The 12,973-nt window shown below is 44.8% G+C and overlaps 1 protein-coding gene across 3 annotated transcripts in view; it reads right to left on the bottom strand.

Moving 5' to 3' along the window:
• LOC142586048 (intermembrane lipid transfer protein VPS13A-like) overlaps positions 1–12,973 on the bottom strand; it is a 935,034-nt gene that overhangs the window by 546,007 nt on the left and 376,054 nt on the right. The gene's annotated exons all lie outside the window — the stretch shown is intronic.

The following is a 12,973-nucleotide window of genomic DNA, read 5'->3' as shown; positions in this document are numbered from 1 at the left end:
TAAGCAGCTGCCTCGCCACACCACTCTGGGATCTGGTGCCGACATGGCTACCAGAAATTTACGCCTACTTTTCATGCAGATGACGTACGCTGCTTACGTGTTCGCCAACTTTACGTGTCCCCTAAGCGCCGAGAGCGCCGGATTGACCGACAGCTGTACGGCCCTTCGCTTTCCAGTTCGGCGCGTAGCACTGAACACGACACCTTTCGACTTTGACGGCACCTGCCCAACTCTTCGCTTCACGGATCCACAAAGAACACTGGACGCTACAGCGACACCTGTGGTTGATCAACTCGTCTGCTGGCAACAGGGGTTAGCCTCGGACAGAAAACTACATACCGTATTTACCCGCGTATAACCCGCCCCTGCGTATAACCCGCACCCCTAACTTTGAACTCGGCGGAAAAAAAAAAAAAAGAACTCGCGTATAACCCGCACGTTTACCTGAAAAAAAAAAAAAATGAGCGCTAGAAAGATGCAACTCACACTCAGTGATCATTTCGTTTTCAGAACATTTATTCAAACGACCGCCACCAAGTCACTGCTTATCCGATTCTTAATCGTCGCCGCTCTCACTACTGCCATCCGAGGCTTCATCGCCACTCTCAAAGACGTAGTCGTCCTCGGAACCATCCAGACTATTACTGATCGCACATTTTTTAAAGCTTTTGCGCACCAAATCGGCCGGTATCGCTTTCCACGCATCCACGATCCACTGGCACAGCAATGGAATATCAGGCCTTCGCACGCGTCCCGTCGGTGTGAGGGCGTACATGCCGTCGGCCATCCACTGGGCATACAGCCGCTTCACGTGTGCCTTGAACGGCTTGTTCAGGCACACGTCGAGTGGCTGTAGCATGGACGTCATGCCGCCAGGTATTATGACGAGGTCGGTGCTGGTCTCGGCAAGGCGAGCCTTCACCGCATCAGTGCAGTGGCCTCTGAAGGAATCTAGTACGAGCATCGACCGGCGTGCCAGCAAGGCACCTGGTCTTCGCTCCCAGATTACTCGAAGCCAGTCACCGACTAGGCCACTGTTCATCCACGAATTTTCTTCCGCACGCACAACGATTCCTGGGGGCAGTGGAATGCTAGGTAGCGTCTTGCGTTTGAAAATCACATACGGGCGCAGTTTCGTGCCGTCAGCCAAAGCGCATAGCATGACTGTGCAGCGCAGCTTGGCATTTCCGCCGGTCAGCACGCCGACTGATTTGGAGCCCTTTTTTTCCATGGTCGTGTCCATCGGCATCTCAAAGTACACAGGTGTTTGATCAGCATTTCCCACCTGAGACAGCAAATAGCTGTGCTCCTTCCGAAGTGCGATCACATATCGTTGAAAGTTCAACAACATTTCCTCGTAGGCTTCAGGAAGCCGCTGGCACATGGTTGTTCGCCGCCGCATAGAAAATCCATGTCTTCGCATGAAGCGCTGAAGCCATCCACGGCTTGCACGAAACTCACGTGGAATGTTCAATTCCCGGGCCAACTTCAGGGCTTCCATTTGCGCCATCTCAGTCGAAACAGCGTGGCCACGACTTCTCTGCTCCTCAATGAACTTCGCAAGCTGCGTCTCGAGGTGGGGGTACGCGCCAGTCTTCGGACCCCGAAACGCTCGCCTGTTCCGGTTCGTTGCTTCGAGACTCTCTTTTTTTCTTCCTCCAGTCGCGAATGCACGACTCGTCGACGTCATGCTGTCTTGCAGCAGCTCTGTTGCCGATTTCTTCGGCAGCGGCTATAATCTTTAGCTTCTCTTTCGCTGTGAAACACTGCCGTCGAGTCGCACTCATGATGCCAAAACAAAGCAGGCAAACAGTGCAAACTGGGGTAAGTACACTAAACAGCGCCTAACGCGAGGCTCAACAATGCTGGCCTTTCGTTGGCCCTTCATCGGCTTGACAAGCGTCGATGACGATGGGGATGGCGGACTACACGGGGAGGCCGCCGCACATTGCGGTGAAGCCGACCCCCCCCCCCTCCCAAGGAAACCCGCACCCCCACTTTTTAAACGCGTTTTTTCACATTTTGGTGCGGGTTATACGCGAATAAATACGGTAAGCAGCTGCCTCGCCACACCACTCTGGGATCTGGCGCCGACATGGCTACCAGAAATTTACGCCTACTTTTCATGCAGGTTAGTTACTCCTACCGTTTTGTGAATGGCAAGCCATTTAAAAAATCGGCGTCAGATCCCATTGCATGCTTACTATTCGCTGCAAGCAAACTGTGTTATTTTGGGTTAAGTTGCATTTTTAGCCCTGGTTGTCTGTCTAAGATTCACTTACTGCTCTCTGGAGATGTAGAACAAAATCCAGGACCCCTTTCTACAGAACAATAACAGCAAATGTTTCAAGCTATTATGAAAATTCCATTGATGATGCAAGGGCAGTCCGACATACTAGATGAGATCCGCTGCCTTCGAGCTAATCAGCAAGCTATGGAACAAAAGATAAACGATTTGAGTGTCAAAGTTCAACTCGCTGAGGAAACCGCATCAAGAGTCACATCACTGCATGCCACGATAGAAAGGATTTCATCTCGTGTTGAATCGGCCACTTCTGCACTTGCCTCAATGCGCGATAGCCAAGACGACCTAGAAAATAGGTCTCGCCGGAATAACTTGATTTTTTTCGGCCTTCCCGACACCGCGAAGGAGACATGGGCTGAATCAGAAGAAAAAATTACGTCCTTCTGTACAGAAAAATTAAATGTGTCACTTGAACTACAATCTATTGAGAGAACACATAGAATAGGGCGGTACTCTGAGCACAAGAAAAGACCATTAATAGTAAAATTTATATAATTTAAAGAAAGACAATGTGTCCTTGAGGCCGCCTCGAGACTAAAGGGAACAGGATTTGGCATTAGTGAAGACTACTCTAAGAAGGTTTGTTTTGAGCGCAAGAAGTTGCTTCAGTTTGCTAAATCACGTGGCAGTGATTTCAAACTTATCTTCAATAAGCTTAAAATAGGTAAAAAGACCTACAAGTATAATGCTGGTTCTGATAATGTAATCGAGTTAGACGGATAGCCATCACAGTTCGCTACATCTCGGAAGACTGCTCATAACCTGAATTTCATTGTCGTGAATTGTCGAAGTCTAAAAAACAAAAAACATGAGTTTGAATCTCTTTTGGAATCGACAAAACCACATGTAGTCATTGGCACAGAGTCATGGCTAGATAGTTCAGTCTACAACAGCGAACTATTTCCGTCAGACTACACTGTTTACAGAAAAGACCGCAACTGCCACGGTGGTGGCATCTTTGTTTTGATCCACAGCAGCCTCAGCAGCACTCCATCAACGTAGAAAGCTGCCTTTGTGAAACGGTCTGGTGTAGGGTGATGCTCGCAAACGGCCATTCTGTAGTAATCGGATCGTACTACAGGCCCCCAAACTGCAGGTCACCGGAGCCTTTGCTTCAAATGAATGACATCATGCTCTCGTTAAACACGACATATATTATTCTTGGTGGCGACTTTAACTTTCCCCATATTAAATGGGAAAACTTTCAACCGCAAAACAATTCCTCGTCTCTTATTTCCACAGCATTTTGCGAGCTGATAAAAGCCAACTCTCTGTTCCAATTTGTTGAGCGCTCAACAAGGTTAGGATCAGCTAATGAAAGCATAATTGATCTGTTCCTCTGTAACGATCGAGATCTTGTGTCCAGCGTCACCGTAATTCCTGGTGTAAGCGACCATGAAGTCGTTACTGCAAAACTAACGTGTACTGCTATGCGCAGAAAAAGCCCACCGCCACGGAAAGTGTTCTTTTATAATAAAGCAGATTACTCATCCCTATCTCTGGAACTTGACGGCTTTCTAGCTGAATTTCGGCGACACACCTCGAACATCGACGTTAATTCTGCCTGGTGTTTGTTTAAAGCTAAGCTATTGTCATTAGTTCAAATTTACGTGCCATCACGCATCGTATCTTCTCGACGGCAATCTGATAAGCCATGGATGAACCACAACCTTCGATCAATTATTAACAGAATGCACCGATTATATCGCAAATATTGCACATGCCTGGATTCCGACACGTATCTTAAGATGAAAGACCTAAGCAAGACTATCAACAAAGAAATGAGGAACGCTGAGGCTACATACCTGCGCACATTAGGTGACAAAATAAAATCTAATCCGAAAGATCTCTGGAAGTATGTCAAAAGTAAAAGGAACAACAAAGTAGCTGTGCCTGATACCATAGATGACGTAAATTATGGTGATGACGTAACCAGCAAAACTGAGCACTTTAATCACTACTTCCAATCAATATTTTCCGGCACTGCTGCTAATGTGAAAGACTTACCAATTCCTACCGACTTCGAACAAATGGAAAACATAGAAATAACAGAACAGGGAGTTGCTTTACTGCTCAAGAACGTTAAAGTTAGCTCCGCATCTGGTCCTGATCACATTCCAAACTATGTCTTAAAGAACTGTGCTGCATCCGTCGCCCCATTTCTAGTAATTCTTTTTCAGGCATCCATCGAAGAGGGGTCCCTGCCTAAAGATTGGAAAAGTGGTAACGTAGTACCTGTATTTAAAGGCAGCGACAAGACAAAGACAAAAAATTACAGACCTATTTCACTCATTAGCGTCTCATGTAAGCTACTAGAGCATATAATTTATACCAACCTAATGAGTCACTTACAGAGTAACGGATTCTTTTGCCCCACGCAACATGGGTTTTGCCGGGGATTCTCATGTGACACTCAGCTAATCGAATTCAGCCATGATATCGCATCATCAATAAATAACGGACACCAGGTTGACTGCGTATTTCTCGATTTTCAGAAAGCTTTTGATTCTGTTGCACATAACCTTCTACTCACAAAACTGTCTGCCATCAAAATTCCAGCATCACTGATGAAATGGCTTGAGGCGTATCTTACTGGTAGAAAGCAGCGTGTTGTCCTTGAAGGACTGACCTCATCAGAGACTGAAGTCTTATCGGGCGTTCCACAGGGGTCCGTCTTGGGCCCACTGTTATTTCTAATATTCATAAATGACATAGGAACGCATCTTTCCAGTCACATACGCCTGTATGCTGATGATTGTCGCGTATATCGCGCCATTACGTCCCCTGCCGATTCAAGTATCTTACAAAATGACCTTCTAACAGTGTCCACGTGGTGCGACAGCTGGAGCATGAAATTAAACTCTGCCAAGTGCAATGTCATTCACTTCACTAATAAGAGGGTGCCACTTGTTAAAAATTACTTTCTAAACACTGAACCATTGATCGAGGTAAGTAGTTACAAGTACTTAGGCGTTGTCTTTAAAAATAATCTTTCTTGGAATGACCATATAGAGAGCGTGGCGTCTAAGGCTAGTCGTATGTTAAATTTTCTAAAATGTAATTTCTGGAGAGCCCCCCATAAGGTAAAGGAAACGCTTTATTTAACAAACGTTCGTCCGATTTTAGAGTACGGCAGCTCTGCCTGGGACCCAGAGACAAACACAGCCATTAACCAACTGGAACGAATACAAAAACGCGCCGCCCGGTTCGTTACTGCCAACTATGATTTCACTCAGAGCTCATCACAAATACGTGTTAACTTGGGATGGCCACTTCTCGAGAACCGACGGAAATATTTGCGACTTAAACTTTTCTTCAATATTTACACAGGCAAGACTGGTTTGTGCAGGGACACATACATAAAGAATCCAAGCTACATATCACCTAGAACAGATCATCCGCTCAAGGTACAAGAGTACAAATGCCGTATCAACCTATATAAGCATTCCTTCTTTCCAAAAACAGTACATGATTGGAATAAACTGCCGCTCGAAATTGTTACAGTAACGCCAACTGTGTTCGAAACTTTGTTGTCGAAACATTTATATCTTTAGTTCTAAAATGTGTTTCGCTTCGGACAGAATAGGAGATTAACCTTTTCTGTCCGCGGCTTTTTGCCTTACTCGCTGTTCTTTTTTTTCCGTTACTTTATTATAATTATAAATAATACCATTGCATTGTATTATGTACTAAAGTGTATTTATATTGTATTTCATAATAACCTTAGGTGTAATGTTGTGTTAAGTACTGTGTTTTCAAATGTCAATATTTTGTTTTATTGTGTATTAGATGTATCCTTTTGTAACATCAATCATCTGTATTTTCATCATTTGTATATTCCTTCCCCCTACTCTAATGCCCAACATTGGGCACTGTAGGTATGTAAGTAAATAAATAAATAAATAAAAAATATCTGCCTCATGCTTGAATAGAATACTTTCTAACACATCTAATTTGTTCAGTAGGCTGCGGGCGTTAAGATTTATGATCTTTAAACATGCAAGGTCGTTTGGTTGAAGTCACGCATCCCTGCTCATTGAAGGATCCGAGCACGCGTACCGTTTATTATTTACGTCATCCCAAGCGTATACGGTGTTATTAATTTTTATCTTATCAAAGATGAGCTGAACTTTAGCACCCCTCTTTTTTTCCTCAAGTGCCGAGTTCCACAGGCCTTTGCGCGCGTTATTAACTCCCATAGAAAAATCCTCCTGGATGTTGAAATGTGTTCCCTTAAGCTTCGAACAATTGTTTAGTACCTTCTTTTTTTCCCTGAAATCAACGAAGCGCAAAATAACCGGCCTGTTTCTTCCGTCTATCTTCTTACCAAGCCTGTGGATACGGTCAATCGAGTTCAACTTCACTTTCAGTATTTGCTCAAAAATGTCATAGTTTACTTTGCGCATGAGATCTTCGTCTGTTTCTTTGTCTTCTTCTGCTATACTCCTAATTATAAGGTTATTTCGCCTTGAGCGGTTTTTTATATCATCAATTCTTTTAGCCAACTTGCCCATCTCACAATCAACTTTACTTACAGCACAATCAAGCACCGAAAGATGCTTATGAACATTGTCTAAGGATTCAAGCTCTTTTTCAATAGCTTGAAGTCTGCTGTCAACCTGCGAGAGGAAAGCCTCTGATGTTGCCTGCTTATCTCTAATTTCAGTCACTTTCTCAAGTAGTCCTTTTTGAGACAGCATGAGCTGTTCAAGCATGCTATCCTTCGGTCCTGGGTTTTCTTCGATATCCCCAGAAAGTTTCAGTAGTAGGCTTATTACAGATAGGCATTCAGTGATACAAAAACCAAGAGTGCGTGGACACTGAATCTGTTGCTTCAGGACCTCCTCCATTAGCCCCTACAAGTGCTTCATAATTAATTTGTCCCTTGATGTCTCTTTGCCCACACATGTAGGCAACATAAGAAATGAGGCTAATTACATTTTCTGGTGCCATCACCATAATATCCAACTACTGTCCCCCTCTATCAAACTTCTAACTGTTCCCACATCAGGCCTAAACTGAAGTAAGCATGCACTCTTTAGGATTCTTACCAACCTAATCACATGAATTAAGGGTGTGCGAATACCGAATAATAAGTTTTGAGTTGAATATAAATTTGAATTTGAAAAAAATAAAGCAGAATATTGAATCAATATCAAATATTGAAAAATTTATCCCATAGTTTAATGCTTACAAATTCTGTACAAGAAGACACTGTGCTGAACATGTTCAGGAGTCTACTAGCATTTCTAAACAAGGATGTTGCAAGCGACCGAGAATTTTGGTACGTGGGAATCAAAAAGTACAGTGTGGTCTACTCTTAATAAAGGGAACACCAATTTAGTATGCTTGCACTGATTACAGCTAAATTCTATATAAAGGTCTGGAAAATAGTTTTGATTTTATCAATAGAATCAAGTGCTTTTTACCCTCAGAAGTTGAAAAGTGCTGAGGTTAAGTTGTACTGAACATTCTATGAGATTTTCTGTTTAATAGTGGACCTCTGTTTTGCGGGCAGGTGGATTCCGTGTAGTCAGTGTAGGAAATCAAGGCTCCCGATGCACAGAAAAAGGGGTTTAGCATAAATAAACTGTAGCCGAACTTTGTGGGTAGCTGCTGGTGTGCGTTGTCCGAAGCATGAGAGCCCTTCATCTCCTTCTTCATCATCCCTGTTCTAACAGTCAGATCATGAAGGTCATCCTTCGCAACAGATGAAAGCGTGGGCTAGCTGCTTCACATGAAACGATCACTGCTTCATGCATAGCCATTGTTGGCGTTGTGCAGGTCGATCTGCGGTCACACTGATAGTAAGAGCAGGGGTTTTTTTGTTGTCAGCGCCACCGTCATTTGTCACCTCTCAATGGTTTTGAAATTGGGAGGGCCACGGCATGTTCAGGCGAGGCACCCACCTTCTCCTTCCCATCCTCCTCTGTGTCCATCCACTACTGCACACAGACGGTCAGCACAATGGTGACAGGACACTTTCGCACGCACTGTGTAAATCTGAAACTAGTCTTATGGGGGGTTGCTCGAGCTAGAGAAGAAAACTATGTGCGTCTACAAACAACATTGGGAACAAGAGGCTGTCATACAGTATGTCGCAAAGATGGTGGCCGTAAACAATGTCAATGCTATCCCATACACTTGTTGACGTTGACGGGGCAGTTTGTCGGCTTTCCAAGTATATTGTGCGGCTGCTGCGAATAGATGTGTGTCGATTCAGCACCAAACTAACCTAAGTGGCCAATGTCCAATGAAGCAGCGTCGATTAGGCTTAATGGCCTGACCTATGATTGTTGAAGTGGCATTCAGGTTCGCGTGCATGCACGCCAAATTCTTCTATGTACTTAAACTTGTGTGCGGACAGAAAGCTCCGACTGCATGAATGTGTTTGTAAACACATGTACCAGATACAATCTGCGTGCCTTCTGCAGGCTAACTGGCCCGATATTCGTGCCTTCTGAATTTGCAGTGCTTTTGTCACCACAGCACCTGTGTCCCGTCCTTGTTACTTCGTGGATGCATGTGTTAGCACTGTAGCAATTTTCAAATCAAGTATGCACCAACTCGCCCAGAAAGAAGTTTTAATGAATTTGTCACCATTCCTGGTCAGTGCCACATTATCATTCCGATTGGTTCTGCCAACCGACGAACCTTGTATCGGCTGCGACCAGTCATCATGAAAAGGCCGTGCATGTTAGGCACTGACCACTTCAGATATTTCATCGAACATACTGAATATTTGAAAAATCAAACAGTAGATATTCGATTCGAAAATCAAATTATTCGTACGTTCACTATTCAACTCGACTCAGTGATATATGAGTATTCACACACCCTTAATATTAACATACAAGAATCCGTGCACAGCTGCACAGTTAAGATTAATTTTCTCCTGCTATTTGTACACCTCTTGCTCGTTGAACCTCAAACTGTAGGCCAATCTCTCCAGACATGCATCACGCCAAAGTCACCCGTCTTTCTTCCTGGCTTCCACAAATTTTACCATACATCACGATAGGCAGATAACGTATGTAAGCCTACCACCACTTAAGCCCCAGAAACCATGATGTGCCCGTACTCCCATGCTTCTATGTCTAGACACCAAAGGACTGAAATAACCATCCTGCCAACGGCATGCTTCCACCACACCTAACTAATTTGAAATGCATCATTGAATAAATCATCTGTGAAAACAGTCTGCCCCTCAGGTCTACATATAGGTTATAAAATAAATGTAACAGAAATGTACCACCAAGCACCTACATTAAAATTGACCACTTTTCATTAGCAATATGCGACAGGTACAGCCACTCAGGTTAAGCTGGCACAATCTTGGTCAGCCAATTAGTATACTGATGCAGCCATCATGATCAGATGAATTTGAACAAAGGCTATGAGGTCCGAGCAACCTCACAAGATTTTAACTCTAGATTTACACTGCGGGCATGAAAGCGTCATGGCCAGTTGCATGCATTTGAGCAGATGGCAGATTTACTAGGGGGAGGGGTACATGGAACATGTTACATCTACCTTTTTATTGTCCTCTTTTTTTTTTTTTTTAGAGCCGTTTTACAATCATCATTGTATAATCATGCTGTCTATCATGTCTATAGTAGGTCATCATGAACAATTCCCTATTCATCTTTCAAGAAAATTGCTCAACACGTGCTACATAAGTTTTTATCCCAAGCATGAAAAAAAGCCTGCAAAACATGAAAAAGTGCTTTCGTGTGCTTTTGTGGGTCTCTTTCAGGCTTAGAAAAAATGTTTATGAAAGTAAGTATGTATAGAGCAACAAAGAGAGGGATTGGGAACTATTCACGACAGCTTACAATTTCCTGATTGAAAATATTTTTCTGGTTATAATATTTGAGAATAATACCGTACGTACTCACATAATAAAAGCATAATTTAATAATGTTGCCACGTCAGAAACGCCGAGATCAAGTAAACGGAATTTTGCAGCCAACTTATGTAGGCTGCGCATCCATGCTAGCAGTCGTAGCAGCACATCGGCTGGGGTGGTGGGTTTGACGACTATGAAGCTACTGGCACTGGGCGCACTTTGTCCACATCGCAGATCCCTTTCAAGATATGGCGGCTGCGCTGTAAGCAGCAGCCGCCGAAGTAGAAACACCGCTCCCGCCTCACGTGCAAAAAAAGATGGCACGCTTCCGCCCTGCCTTCCTCCCTTGTGCGCGTGATATTGAGCTGCGATGGCCGGTTGACCCTTGCAAGTAAGTTGTCAACCCGTTTAGACAAGGCAAAAGTCCGTTTTACACGACTGATGTTGACAAAAATTGCCGCTAATTTCATTTCCTGTAGCTCATAGTCCGTTGTAGCGCGGTCCATTAAAAGGAAGCTTCGTTGCATTAATAGAATATGTAGAGCAAACTAAGGTTGAAATATGGCCCATCATATCCGAAAGTCTGTTGTACGCGGGTCCGTTGTAACAAGCGTAGACTGTATTATATACAGTCGCCGACTGATTTTTTGGACTCCCAAAATTCAGACATGCTCAATTATTCGATCTGATTCGCGGCACCGCCATTCTCCCCATAGACCATGATGTATAACAAATGCCGAAAGTTCAGACACCTTGCAACCTCTCGTCTGATTTTTCGGACACTCGTTGAGCCAACTCAATCGAGAGCATCATGCACCGACTATGACTGGTGCATGGTTCGCCTTGCTGAACGACATTTTTCTTTTGAACGGCGCCTCCTTGCTGCCACACAAAGTGGCGCTACTGCAAATCCTCGCTCATCATCATCGTTCCTGCCCGATTCGATAGAGTGGCTACCGCAGTTCCGGTCTCAGCTTAGTAAGCCATGTCAAGACAATCCACCAGTTGATTTGTTTCTTCATGCAAGACGCTGCGAGTAGGCCACGTTTTTCATTTGTGTGACCGGTGTCGGCGTGACGGCGTGGTGGTGTTTGCTTTGTGTGCTGTGTCGAGGTTGCGGAAATCCAACGTGGCATACGGAAACATCATGTCAAGTGTCTAATGGCGCCGACAGTACCCACGCAGACTGCGCTGGGGAATGCTGGCAAGCGGGTGCCGGGAGGCGTAAGATTTGTCGCCTTCCGATGTGCTCCCTACTGAAGCCAAAAATGTTCTGCCGAGACCTATGCAGTGGTTGCATTGCGATTCTGGACACCGTCTCATTTGACAGTTTCACAGGTGCTGACACTGCTGTACTGACTTGTGCAGAACTCAATGACGGTGAGATCATTCACCAGGTTTCTGCTGCACCGCCGGACAATGACTCCGAGTCGGAAGATGACGCACCATGTGCTATGCTGCCATCACATGCGGAGCGTGTACAAGCAGTGACTGTGCTTTCAGCCACCTATAGTGACCGTACGACCCTCTCCGAGATTCAGGCTTATCTGATTGCGCGTAAATGGAACAGCATGCAATGGCGCATTCAAGATTTCTTCAAGCCTGCTGCTGAGCCCGAATAAGTGCGTGGAAAGAAAGGATTTCATTTTTTTTTTCTTAATCTGCTTTTTCGGACACCTGTTTATTCGGACATTTCCGCAGTCCCTGTGAGGTCCGAATAAACGGTCGGCGACTGTATAGCCTGGCACCAGGTGCTCGGACACAGTCTAATGTGTGCACCAAGTGGTGTCAGACTGCGTCAAGGAGATGATATCTCCTTGAAATTGCTTGTCTCGTGCCCATTTTAGGTGTTGTTTTTGGATGCCAGTTGTTGTCAGAGTAGCGGCTTGTTAGGCCTAAGGATTTTCAGAGCTTCCTGTCACACGTGGAGGGACACAACCTGGTGGACTGTGCCTCCGAGGTGTCGCATATGCTTCCCTCAGTCTAGTCACATAGCCTTGCACGAATTGTTTTTACTCGTTCAACTCAAGAAAGTGATCTTGATTCACATAAACTTAGCATCTGAGTTTGAACCACTTGAGATTTTACTAGCCAAATTAAACATCGTACACATAAGCAGGAGTGGTGGGTTTGATGACTGAGAAGCTGGTGGCAAAGCTGTGACAAGAGAACACTGGCAGCAGGCATGCAGTAAGAACAGGCTACGTTTTGTCACGCTCACTTAAGAGCTGACGGAAAAAGAGACTGCGATAACGCTCAGCCTGTTCTTAGCACATACTTGCCGCCAGTGCTGATGCACAGGCACCTCTGCAGGCTCAAGATAGAAAAAAATCGCAACTGGCTCCCTGCAACAGTAACTTTACTGCAGTTTATGAACTTTATACCCTTACACAATAGAAAGATAGCGCGCATAGATATGTGGCTGGGTGCAGCGCACGAGAGAGTGCAAGTAACAAAGGTGTGGCCATCACATGGTCGGCATAGGCGGGCGTAGTGTCGAATTGGCTCGCTTTGCAACCTGTCTGGTTTCGCTGTGTGGGATGGGCCCCAACTTTAGTTATGCGCCTGTGGCGGGAGAGAGTTTATCTGCTCACAAAATGGAAATGCTAATCAGACACCGATAAACCGACATGTCCATCAGCAGGACGGCCACACACAGTGTGCTCGTCAAAACAACACATGCCAAAAATCAGTGCTTTAACGGGAAATGGCCGGAAGCGGCTGCAAGGACAAGCAGATATGGAAGCACAATATGGATAAAATGGCCAGCAACCTGCACGACAAGTCTGGTTGTTTTGTTGCAGAGCGAAGTGCAATAG

This window comes from Dermacentor variabilis, chromosome 6 (genome assembly GCF_050947875.1).
Source record: "Dermacentor variabilis isolate Ectoservices chromosome 6, ASM5094787v1, whole genome shotgun sequence".
NCBI lineage: Eukaryota > Metazoa > Arthropoda > Arachnida > Ixodida > Ixodidae > Dermacentor > Dermacentor variabilis.
Note: the sequence above shows the minus strand (reverse complement) of the source record. Positions and strands in the feature narration are given on the sequence as shown.